General features: G+C 41.1%; 1 pseudogene; it reads left to right on the forward strand.

Moving 5' to 3' along the window:
- Positions 1 to 10324, forward strand: part of LOC150014999 (peptidyl-prolyl cis-trans isomerase FKBP3 pseudogene) — a 54946-nt pseudogene extending 44622 nt beyond the window's left edge.
- The last annotated feature ends 1140 nt before the right edge of the window (positions 10325 to 11464 follow it).

Below are 11464 nucleotides of genomic sequence, written 5' to 3' on the forward strand. Positions count from 1 at the left end.
CTACAGTGACTAGTTCAAGGGAAAAAATAACACAAAGTTTTCAGTGAGGGTTAAAGAATCTAATGAACAGAAGGCAGGTAAACAGTGTCTGGCATATGGTATGTACAGTATAGCTATTTATTATTATCATTATCATTATTACTGTGCTGAATGAGCTGTGATGTAATGATGTCCAGAGTAACTATCAAAACCTGTAAGGTATATACCAACATTCTAAATGCGCCCATGGGTGGTCTGTAACAACTGAAAACTTGTTAGAATGTAAGCTTTATGAGAAGAGGGATCTTTATCTGATATGTTCACTGATCTACCCTTAGTACCTACAATAGAGGCTGTCACACGGTAGGTGTGCAAAAATATTCATTGAAACAGCAAACAGAGCCCTGTGTGGGTAGCTCAGCTGGTTAGAGCATTGTCCCTATAGGCCAAGGTTGCGGGTTTGATTTCTGGTCAGGGTACATATAAGAAGCAACCAATGAATGCATAAATAAGTGGAATCACAAATAATATCCCCTTTTATTTCTAGTCTTCTATTAGCTGAGAAATTAAAATGCTTTACATATTAGAATCGTTTTTCAGCCAGAGTAGTGCATCCCCATCCTTGTTTCTTTCTACTTGTCAATCTTTAGCCCTGTTCATCTCTCGGGCCCAGCCACTCCCTGAGCTTGTTTGTCTCCCTGAGTTTATCACCACATTTGAATTGGCAGAATCTTCCAAGTTCAGAGTCCACTGTTACACCATTTCCTCTATGTTCTGCTGCTGATTTCTTGGCTTTAACAGCTCAGAGACATTCCAAAGTAAGTTTGGGCATTTTTGGGGTCCTGGCTTCTCCTGACTTGTTTCTATTCCCACCATCCATTCCTGGTTGATTGCAAACTTCAAACCGAGATGGCTAATGCCTTTTCAGGCCAAGGGACCCCAAAGATAAGGTCCCTCTCTCTCATCACAAGAAAGCACAATTTGGAGGGGGGAAGGAGTTCCTCTTTCCTGTTCAGGCCCCAGTCCACATCCGACACCATCACTACAAAGTAACACCTGAGCTTATCCTCACTGTCTGAGACCATGTGTTAGTGGGATTGCCTCACACTTACAGAGTGTGAGCCTAATGAGACCCCAGGAACAGTGCCCAGGGGCAAATCCCAACAAAACCCCAATCTAAAGGGTTGACCAGATAGGTGACAACAGGGTATAAGGCAATAGAATCAAAAACAAGTCTAGTTGGATGCTTACCCTCCAACAATGGATATGTATGTGGCTTGTGGTTTCTATCATGATTCAGGGGTTGGTATTTCTTGCCCCACATTTGGAAGGCACTGCAGTATAGAGCTCCCTTTCTAATCACTTCCAAGTGGCAGCAGCCTTGGGCATTCACACAGGCTTCCAGATGGCCAGGGATGAGTGTGATTTTATTTTTAAACCTGGCTTCCTAGGAACCACCTTAGGTCAGAGTAACTTATTGCTCAGTCAGAGTTTGGTCAGAAGTTGTGTTTAAGGCCCTTGTGCTAGTAGAGCAGCTTCTGCCCTGCATTAATAGCTCTCTGCACAGCATGAGTGACATTTTCAAGGTGGTCCTTGATGTCATTCATTGTTCCCGAGTAGGCACAGCCTTGCACATGTGTACATCCTTCGTGACTGATCGCTGGCTGCCTCTTAGCTGTCTCTTTCTCTGGTTTTCCTTTACTAAACTTCTGCTCTGCCATTTTTCTTGCATAATAAAGCTACCAGCCTTCTCTTATTTGCTCTCCACCAAGCATTCCCTTATTTTCAGCAATGGCTTTAGGTACGGAGTCCTCCACATTGTTTCAAATGAAGTCAGTCAATCCCTCAGGCAGAGCTACAGAGTTCTTCAGTCTGTATGGCCTGCTTCTACCAGAGTGACACCCCCACTCTATGGGTGAGCACTGTGGGGGGTCGGGGAGGTGGCAACCTCTGATCTTGGCTTGCCTCTCCTGGCATGGAACTTCCACCCTACAAACAAGTTGGCTGGGAGCGATGGGGTTCCAGTGTTCTCAGCCTCTGCACCTGAAATAGAAATTCCATACTAAGTCAGACCTGGGTGAGCAAGGAAAACTCATTCTTTTGGCTGCGCCAGCATAGAACAGAGCTTCTGCAACATGGGGCTGTGGGGAAGAAACAGCCGCCTGCTCCTTCCCAGGGGAAACTAAGACTCAGAACTGGGGACGCCTGGAGGAGAGCTTCCATGTGAGGCTGTGAGGAATACGAGAGCAGGTTCGGCTCAATGCTGCAGACTCTCACTGTTCTTGGTGAGCTTTAGTAGATTTTCTTGAGTGAATCTTTCTCCATTTGATTTATGCCTTTAGGACAATTATTAGAAACTTTAAATGACTGTATTTTATAACTTTCACCAGTTAATGTGTTTTTCTGGGGAGCGAGTCACCCAGCTTCTTATTCCTCTATTCTGAAAGTTTTGAATCCATACACTCTACTGTTTGATTAGAGTTAGACTCTACTCATCTTTTTTTAAAATATGTTTTATTGATTATGCTGTTACAGTTGTCCCAATTTATTTTCCCTTTGCTCCCCTCCACCCAGTGGCCCCCCCTCCCTCCAGTTGTCCCCCCCTTTTAGTCCATGCCCATTGGTTGTGCATATAGTTCTTCTCAACCTCTTCCTGTCTACTCCACTCCCTCCTACTATGCTTCTTAATTCCTGCATCATCTCCTTCCCTTTTACCCCTTCCCCCTCCCCCCTGACCTTCCCCCAGTATGTTCCCCATACCTATGATTCTTTTCCCACACCTATGATTCTTTTCCCACTCTGTTGCCTACTTAGTTAGCCTTTGTTTTGATTCCCTACCTTCTGTTGTTGGTTGTTGTAATACAGTTTTCGTTTTAATGTTCATAATTTTGATCCTCCTTCTTCTAAACCAGTCCCTTTAACATCTCATGTAACAGTGCTTTGAATCTGATGAACTCCTTCAGTTTTACTTTGTCCCGGAAGCACTTTCTCTGTCCTTCTGTTCTGAATGACAGACTCGCTGGATAGAGTATTTGTGGCTATAAGTTTATTTTTATTACTTTGAATATTTCTTGCCAGTCCCTTCTTGCCTGCAAGGTCTCCTTTGAGAAATCAGCTGATAGTCTAATTGGGACCCCTTTGTACATAATTCTTTTCTTCTCTCTTGCTTCTTTTAAGATTCTCTCTTTATCTTAAATTTTTGACATTTTGATTATAATGTGTCTTGGAGTGGTTCTCCCTGGGTCTAGTTTTTCTGGATCTCTCTGTGCTTCCTGGACCGGTAAGTCTATTTCCTTCCCCAAATTAGGGAAGTTCTGCTTCATTATTTTTCACAGAATTTTTCAATTTCTAGTTCTTCTTCTTCACCTTCTGGCAACCCTATGATTTGGATGTTGGCCCGCTTATAGCTGTCCCAGAGGTTTCTGAGCCTCTCCTCATTTTCCTCACTTTTCGTTTCCTCTTCTTCACTGGTTGACTGACTGTTCCTTCCCTATGTTCCGATTCGTTGATTTGATCCCTGGTTTTCTTTCCCTCACCACTCGTTTCTTATGTGTTTTCATTCATTTCAGCAGGGCTAGCCTTCATTCCTTCCCCGTCTTGTTCGATATCTTTTGTTAATTCTATAAGCTGCCTTATGACTATAGTTCTGAACTGAGCCTCAGAAAGTTTTCCTATTTGTTCATCAGTTAATTCCTTTATTTGCTGTTTGGTTAGCTTCATGACTGGTATTTCAATCATTATTCCTGTCATTATGACCATTTTTGTTTATCTTTCCTTCTTGGGCGGGGCTGTCACACCTCCTATGCTACCGGGTGCAGCACCCTGAGCACTCATCACAACCTGGTGACCCTTCTCACCACACTGTGGTGCTTTGTGTGGGGGCGGGGATCCAAGATGGATTCCTGCCGCTACTCTCCGCTGAGAGACCGGGAGCCTGTTCCTCCATCCCCACGCCCTCTGGGCCTCACCGTCTGAGGCAATGGGGGTGCTGCCTTCCCCAGCATTAGAATCGCTACCTGATGGGTCTTGACTGCAGCTGGGACTGCTCCCCTGGCGTTTCTTACAGTCCCACCGCTATCCTTGCTGCTGCCACCAACAGCACAGCCCAATCTCTCCGCCCCAGCTTCACCCCTCCTACCCATTTAGACGAGCACCATTGGTTTATAACTTCAAACGTTTGACTTCCATGGAGTTTTATTTTCTGGAATTGCTGGTTACTTTTGGTTTTGAGGTAGTTGTATTCCTTCTTAGTTGTGGAGGCAGACAGAGCATGTTAGTCTAGGCCTCCATTTTGGCCAGAAGTCAGGCTCTGCTCACCTTGTTGACAAATATTTATAGAGCACCAACTATGTGGCAGGCAATGATTTTGTTGCTGGTTGACCTGTATTATTAACTTACTGTTTCAGGTTTACGTGTATCTAGAACTCATCTAGAACAGGATCTGGTGAGCCTCAATAGGTGAGGCCCTCTCTGTTTGGTCTTTGTAAATCTCTTCAGCACTTGGCACAAGGTGAAATGTACAGTTAATGCTTTTGTTTAATTCATTCTTTCCTGGTGTCCTTGTATGGCTAAGATCATATTTTCAAAAATACGTATTCTTCTGTAGTGTTCATTTTTTTCTTGCCTTTATTTAGAAAATCATTCTGAATATTCTATTATTTATCTCTGCTGTCAGTCATCTTGCTGCTCTTTCTGCATGCATCACATGCATTAGATCTGTCTCTGTACAATCTCATGAATACTAGTCTGATCATCCCATTTAACAGATGAGAAATCTGAAACTCAGAAAGGCTTATGAATTTACCTAAAGTTATAACAAGTCAATAGCAGAGCCGTGCTGCCTGACTCGAAAGTCGCTTTTCTTTCCTGGATGCTAAGCTACTCTATCTCTATTCCAAGAGAAGAGAAATGTAGCAAGTTTAAGAAAAATTGTTTTCAACATTTTGAGCCATCTACAGCATCACATACTTTGAAAGCCTGCTGGTTTCCCCAAAGCAAATATGTGATCTGGCACCTTGGTGCTTGTTGCATTTGGCACACAAAGTGACTAATGAAGAAACACAGGCAACCCCGTTATGCCTCCCCCTAACCCCAGAATGACCCCAATTAAGGCAATGATCTAGCTGATTTACAAAGATGCAGCCCACAAAATGGCAAATGTAACAATGGCAACAGATCTGGCCCGTGTTAGCTGTGTCATAATGAGAACTTGTATGAATATCATTATGAAATACTTATTCAGGACAAGAATTGTGCTAAACTCATTGTTTTCTCTTACATGAAAACAAAAACAGGAATGGTGAAGCATTTCTATACCTCCACTTTTTAAGAAATAGATTTAAAATGAACATCTTCAAAACACCTGCATCCTTGAGAATCTTCAGTCCTTCAGAGGGATTTGAGTGGTTCAGTTGGATCTCATTGGTTGGTTCCTTCAAATTAATCTAAGCTCAGACCTCTCCCCACCAAGCTGCAGAACCAATAAAACAATGAGGGGTAAAACTGAAAAGAATTTGAGTAGAAATCTCAAAGGAAAATGTGTTCTTTTTCCTTCCACAGCAAGAAGGAAAGTTACTATTTCAGAAAATTGTATTAGTCTGTAAACTTATTAGGTGTTGGACTGCTTCTCCTGTAAATTCTATAAGACACATGGAATAGTATTATTTACCTATCAGGGGGTCTTCAACTATTAGTTGATTACTGCAACCCAAATCTTCTTTTCATTGGCATAGCTGTTAGAACCAGGGTTAAGTCACTTTAAAAGTTTGCCCATAAATCTATTCTATTAACAGTCCTTACTTGCCATATGGCTTATCCAGACCTTACTCCCACCCCTACTTTCTAGGAATTCCAAGGTGGGCTTAGAATGTCTCCCATCTAATCTGAGCTGTTTTCTAATCATTTCTCCTTTCCCCATCCTCTGGCAGTTGCCTACAGTGTGCTGTTTCTCTACTCAACTACTTTGATACCCTGTGGGTTGGATTGGAGGTAAGACCAGTAATGTCAATCTTTTGCCACCCAGTTCCAGGGAGCACAATATCATTTCATCTTCTGGGTTTCCTCATTGATCTCTGCATTTCGGCCTGTAGGAAGGGGAAAGAAGTCAGCTAAGCACCTTTTTTCTTTAAAGCGACAACCTGGAAGTATCCATACATCACTTTCAGTTTCATCCTATTGGCCTGGACTTGGTCAGAGGACCACACTTAGTTGACAGGAAGGCTGGGAAAACATAATCTTTGGCCACGTGACCTCCTGAAACACTGGTGTGATTTACACTACCAAAAGGAAAACAGGGACCGGATATTGGGGCAGAGTTTAGCAGTCCCCACTGCAGGCATTTTTTGAGTACATCCTCATGTTGTGTTCCAAACTGCTTGGCCCTTGAGCCCTTTTGCCAAGTGTAAACCAGAGCACCAGACTTCTTCCTCCTTTCCTCTGGATGCCCGATGACCATCCCTATAATGTCTTTCTGCTCCCATTTACCATCCATCGGACATATCTCTAGATCCTGGAACCCCCAACTGTAAACAAGTTTCTATGTTCTCTCTTACTGTGATACATGCAGTTCAAATCACTGTGATGAGTGACAAAGGTGTAACCTTAGGATGTTCTGGGAACACACAGCAGAGACACCACACTTGACCCACATGGAGAGAGCAGAGCTGGAGAAGACTACCTAGATGACAGTGTCACCTGGGATGAGTTCTGAAATAGTAGGAGTTAGTCCATGGAAATGCATTAGGAGCAACAGGAAGAGCATGTCCAAGAACCAGATGAGAAGAGAGATGGTGAATTTGCAGAACAGGAAGTAGAACACTATTGCTTGAGATTCAAGTTTGGGTCAGAACAGGGGATGTTTTTAGCAAATAAGGCTTACAGAGGCAGGCAAGAAGTAAATGATGAAGGCCGTTGTAGATGTGAACATCATTCGGAGACAAAAATAGGGCTTAACAGAGAACTTTAACCAGGGGAGAGACCCAAGCTGACCTTCATTTGCAAAAGACAATTCTGACAGCTGGGAGAAGGATGTACTGAAGGGAACAAGAGAGGGTGCTGCTGGAAGAGCTGGAAAGCAATTGGAGAAATCCAAGGGAAAAAGAAAGAAGCTTCTGAAGTACAATAGAATAATGACAGCTCTACCATTAAAGCTCACATTCTTTCCATGAAAATAATGGTTTTCTTCTCTGTTTGTTCATACACTGTCTCTTTACAAAAGGGACTTGGGGCAGCTTTCACACTGTTGTGAATATAAACCCTAGTCTAAAAATTCAAATATAAAAGAAATATTATGCGTCTTTGTTTTCTCTATATCAAACTTGGCATCCTAATTCAAGCCCCCTCCTACTGGGTAGGTGGACTGGCTGCTCTTCCTACCTGGAGTCTTGCCACTTTTATGAGCTCTGCTTCCTTCTGCTCTGTGATCCCACTGATCCAAAGAGACTCTGGGAATCACTTTGTCATTCTTGGGGAAATCCTCCTCTTTCCAAGTTTCCCTAAGAAGCCCTTCTTCTCCATGCAGACACTTAGCTCATCCTCCTTAAAGACTTTAGACTTTTCCAAACAAATCCAGAAATGGAAGTCCACCATAATTTTACCACTCCTGAAGCCTGAAAGTACAGAACCTGCAAGCTTCTTTCACGGAAGAAGGAAGAGAAGAAAACTCATGAATTAACATGTTAAAATGGTCCTATCATGACACCATATGATTATTTCAAATACAAATCATTTGTGATGAAGAAAAAAATAAAATAAAACCAATGATAGATTTTATGCTTTGAAAACAGTACACACTTTCCAAAGTTAGAACCACAACTTCAGTTCTGAGCTACCTGGTGATCAAACCAAAAACGGACATACAAATTTATGTTACAAGTGTTTATGGCATCCACTAAAGAAAGCACACCTGTTTTTCAGGAGCAACATGGTTTTAACTGGGATGAGAGGAAAGCTTCTCCACTGGATCCTTGTGAAGGGGACACTGCATGGTGCAGGCCACCCCATGTTCAACATCATCCCTACAATAATGAGTTTTGTTATATTGTTTCTTTTAGCAATACAGACACCAGAATTTTTTTAAAATTTTTTAACTCAAAAACAGTTTCTGCCCACAGTGTGTGCTGGCCTAGTCAGGAACATGGATAAATAGACAATGCCACACATTATTAAATTACAGCGGTGGAGGTGTTATACCAAGTGTAAAGAGAACATGTCTCAAGTTCCTAAAAGAAGTAAAGATAGAGGGAACCCAGCACCCAAAGATCATGGAGGTTGCAAAAGGGATGGAGAACGCTCAGGCCATGATAAGTAGAAAAGATACAATTTCATATTCAAAACAAACATACAAAATACTGAAAGGGAGTACACTAAATGATTATTAGTTGTTATTGCTAGGTGATGATATTGTAGGTGATTTTTATATTTCACCTTTAGCTTATCTACATTTTCAAATTTTTATGAGGAGAAAGTTATTAATATTTAGAGACTAGTTTCGCTCTTAACAAGAGACTCAAATAAAAGTAGCTGTTAGTTTTGGTATGCATAAAGTAATCCAGTATGATATAATTGCTGCAAAATAATGTGGACAGAAAAGTGTACAGGGGCATAAATAAGTCACGACTGATCAGGAGTTGCTAATTGTTTAAATTGGATGATTGATAGATATGTGGGGATTTATTACACTATTCTCTACTTTAGTATATACTTTAAAATTTCCACAATAAATATCTGAAAGAAGAAACAAATGAGAGCAACCTTAGCACATCAACCCCACTCTGCTTCCATTTGCTCAATTGTAAAATGAAAATAATAAAAACTCCGACTTTATAAGATAGTTGTGAGGATTAAATGAGATAACATACACAAAATGCTCACAATATAACTTGGCATAGTCATAACTGTAACTGTTATTATGATGGCTTAAGCCAAGGGCACAATGACCTCCTCAGAAGTCCAGGTTCCTTCCATTCTTCTACTCTGCCACCTTGTGTGTCGCCCCTGCTCTCATGGTTATGATATTGAAGCTGTTCTTAGGCATCACCTCCTTCCATAGCCCTGTCTAGAAGTAGGAAAGGGGTGAGTCTCTGTCCTTTTCTGTGTTCTCTTTTGAGACTCAGGAAATTTTCAAAGAAATCCCTTACCTGACAGGCTTCCCTTTACATCTCACTGGCCGAGATTGTACCACTTACCCTTGTCTACACCAATCATGTACCAAGGGGATGGATCTGCCAGGTTGGCTGCAGACTAATCAAAACCTACATCCTGGAGCATGGTGAGGGCCCCTGAAGCATATAATATGCAAAGGCCAAAAGGAAGAAAATTATGGTCCTGTTAGGAAGAAAGAAAGTGAGAAGGGGGCTAGTGTCTAGTCAACTAACAGTGACAGCTCACGGCCTGCACATTCCGTGTGACTGCTGCCTGACATAAAGTAGGGACGGGAAAAGAGATGGCAGGCGATGGCGGGACAGATGACTTGGGCACCAGGCAGAGGACATTGTATTTCTCCTATAGGCAGTGGGGAGCCATAAAAACAGGCACAGAGCTAAGGAAAGCATAACAAGAAAAAATATGATTAATTATGTACTCCTATGCAAATTATATGCACATAATATTCAATTGTACTTATTGCTGCCTCAAATACTTTACAGAACTGGATGTGGTCTTTGCCAACAATACCTTGGGAGAAAGCAGAGGCAGCAGGGGAAGAAGGCAGCAGCCTGTCCACAGCAGGCCTGGGCCATGGGCAGCTGCCCAAGAAGGACATTATCAAGTTTCTACAGAACCACAGTGCAGATTCGATTCTTGCAGACCCTAAGTTATTAGGAAACATTAAAAATGTGACCAAGACAGCTAACAAAGACCATCTGGTTACAATATCATCTTTTTGAAAGTAAGTGTTTCAAGGGTACTGAAAGTATAAGTAAAAGGTCTGAGCAGGTGACAAATGTGAAGCTTAATGAAGATAAACCCAAAGAAACCAAGTCTGAAGAGACTCTGGATGAGAGTCCACCAAAATATACAATATCTGTTCTTAAAAATTAGGATAAAATCAACTTCCCCATAAAGGGAGATGCTGCTCATTGCTGGTATATAGGAACACTATAGGATGGGACTGTTTTTGATACCAATATTCAAATGAGTTCAAAAAAGAAGGAAAATGCCAAGCCTTTCAGTTTTAAGGTTGGAATAGGCAAACTTATCAGAGGGTGGGCTGAAACACTCTTGGCTGAGTAAAGGAGAAAAGGCTCAACTGGGGATTGAACCAGAGTGGGCTTATGGAAAGCCTGATGCCCGAATCCCACCAAATGCAAAACTCACTTGTGAAGTGGAATTAGTGGGTATTGATTGAAACAGCAATACTTCAGATCTAAAGACATCCGCAAAGGCCTTGAAGAAACTTAGATAACTAATTACAGCTGGTTACTATTGTAAAGGAAGAGTCAATTGGAAAATTCAAGGTGTTATGTTAGAACTTGTTTACTTTCTCCCCAAGCTTTTAAGAAATGTAATCCGTTATAAATCCCTGATGTTTAAAGTATTTTACTATAACTATATAAAATATTGGCTAAGGAGAACTCATTTTCCTTTTTATCTCACACTGTAAACGAAATAAAAAATTTACCCAATGTAAAGAAAAAAGTAAAAAACACCTTAGTCAAAATAATTGACTGAGCAATAATATCTCTAAGGGGATGTGAACTAGCATTGTAATCTATTTACATCTTAACTTAATTTTCTACTGACTAAGGCCATTTTTTAGCTTCTGTACTAGGTTTCTTTACCATTTCTCTTCAAGGACCCGATGAATATCCATATCCCTCACTACAGTGCCCATCCTCAGTGCTGAGTGTAATTATTCTTATGTGGAAACAAATTCCACGTATATCTGTTGAGGAAAGCAGAGCCTTTAAAGGTATTGTTTAATTCCAAATGAGAAATTCATTATTTGATTCACTAAAGAAGGTCATGATGCAAAGAGACTGACCTCAAGCTGGTAAAAACTTTTCAAATTAAGATCCTGGGAGTTTTACTGTTGGCATAAATTTTGCTTACTAGGAGGCCCCCAAATGCAATGATGCAAATGGATCAGGAAGGAGATATTAGGAAGTGTGCTTATCACATATGAGACTTTCTAGTATTTTTGGACAAGAAACCTTGATTTCAGACAGATCTTAGCTTAACAAAAGGTTTTTATTTGCTTCTATGGAAGTCGAGCCGCATATTCTCCATTGGTAAAAGTAGTGTAAGATATGAAAGGTAAGAAGTTTCCGATGTATCTGGTGAATCTGAGAACGAGAGTGTTCTCCTTGATGCATAGCACCTTGAATAAGTTAGGTACATGCTCAAGTTTGTTAAATAATTGAATAATGCCAATCGTGCTTTAAGCCAAATCCCAAGCTTGGGCAATTAAAAGTGATTGTGTATTTTACATGGATTACTAATTATATCATTTATTCATTTATTCAACACATTTTTATCTAAAGCCTCC

This window comes from Furipterus horrens, unplaced genomic scaffold, assembly GCF_987537825.1.
Source record: "Furipterus horrens unplaced genomic scaffold, mFurHor1.1.pri manual_scaffold_3, whole genome shotgun sequence".
Taxonomy (NCBI): Eukaryota; Metazoa; Chordata; class Mammalia; order Chiroptera; family Furipteridae; genus Furipterus; species Furipterus horrens.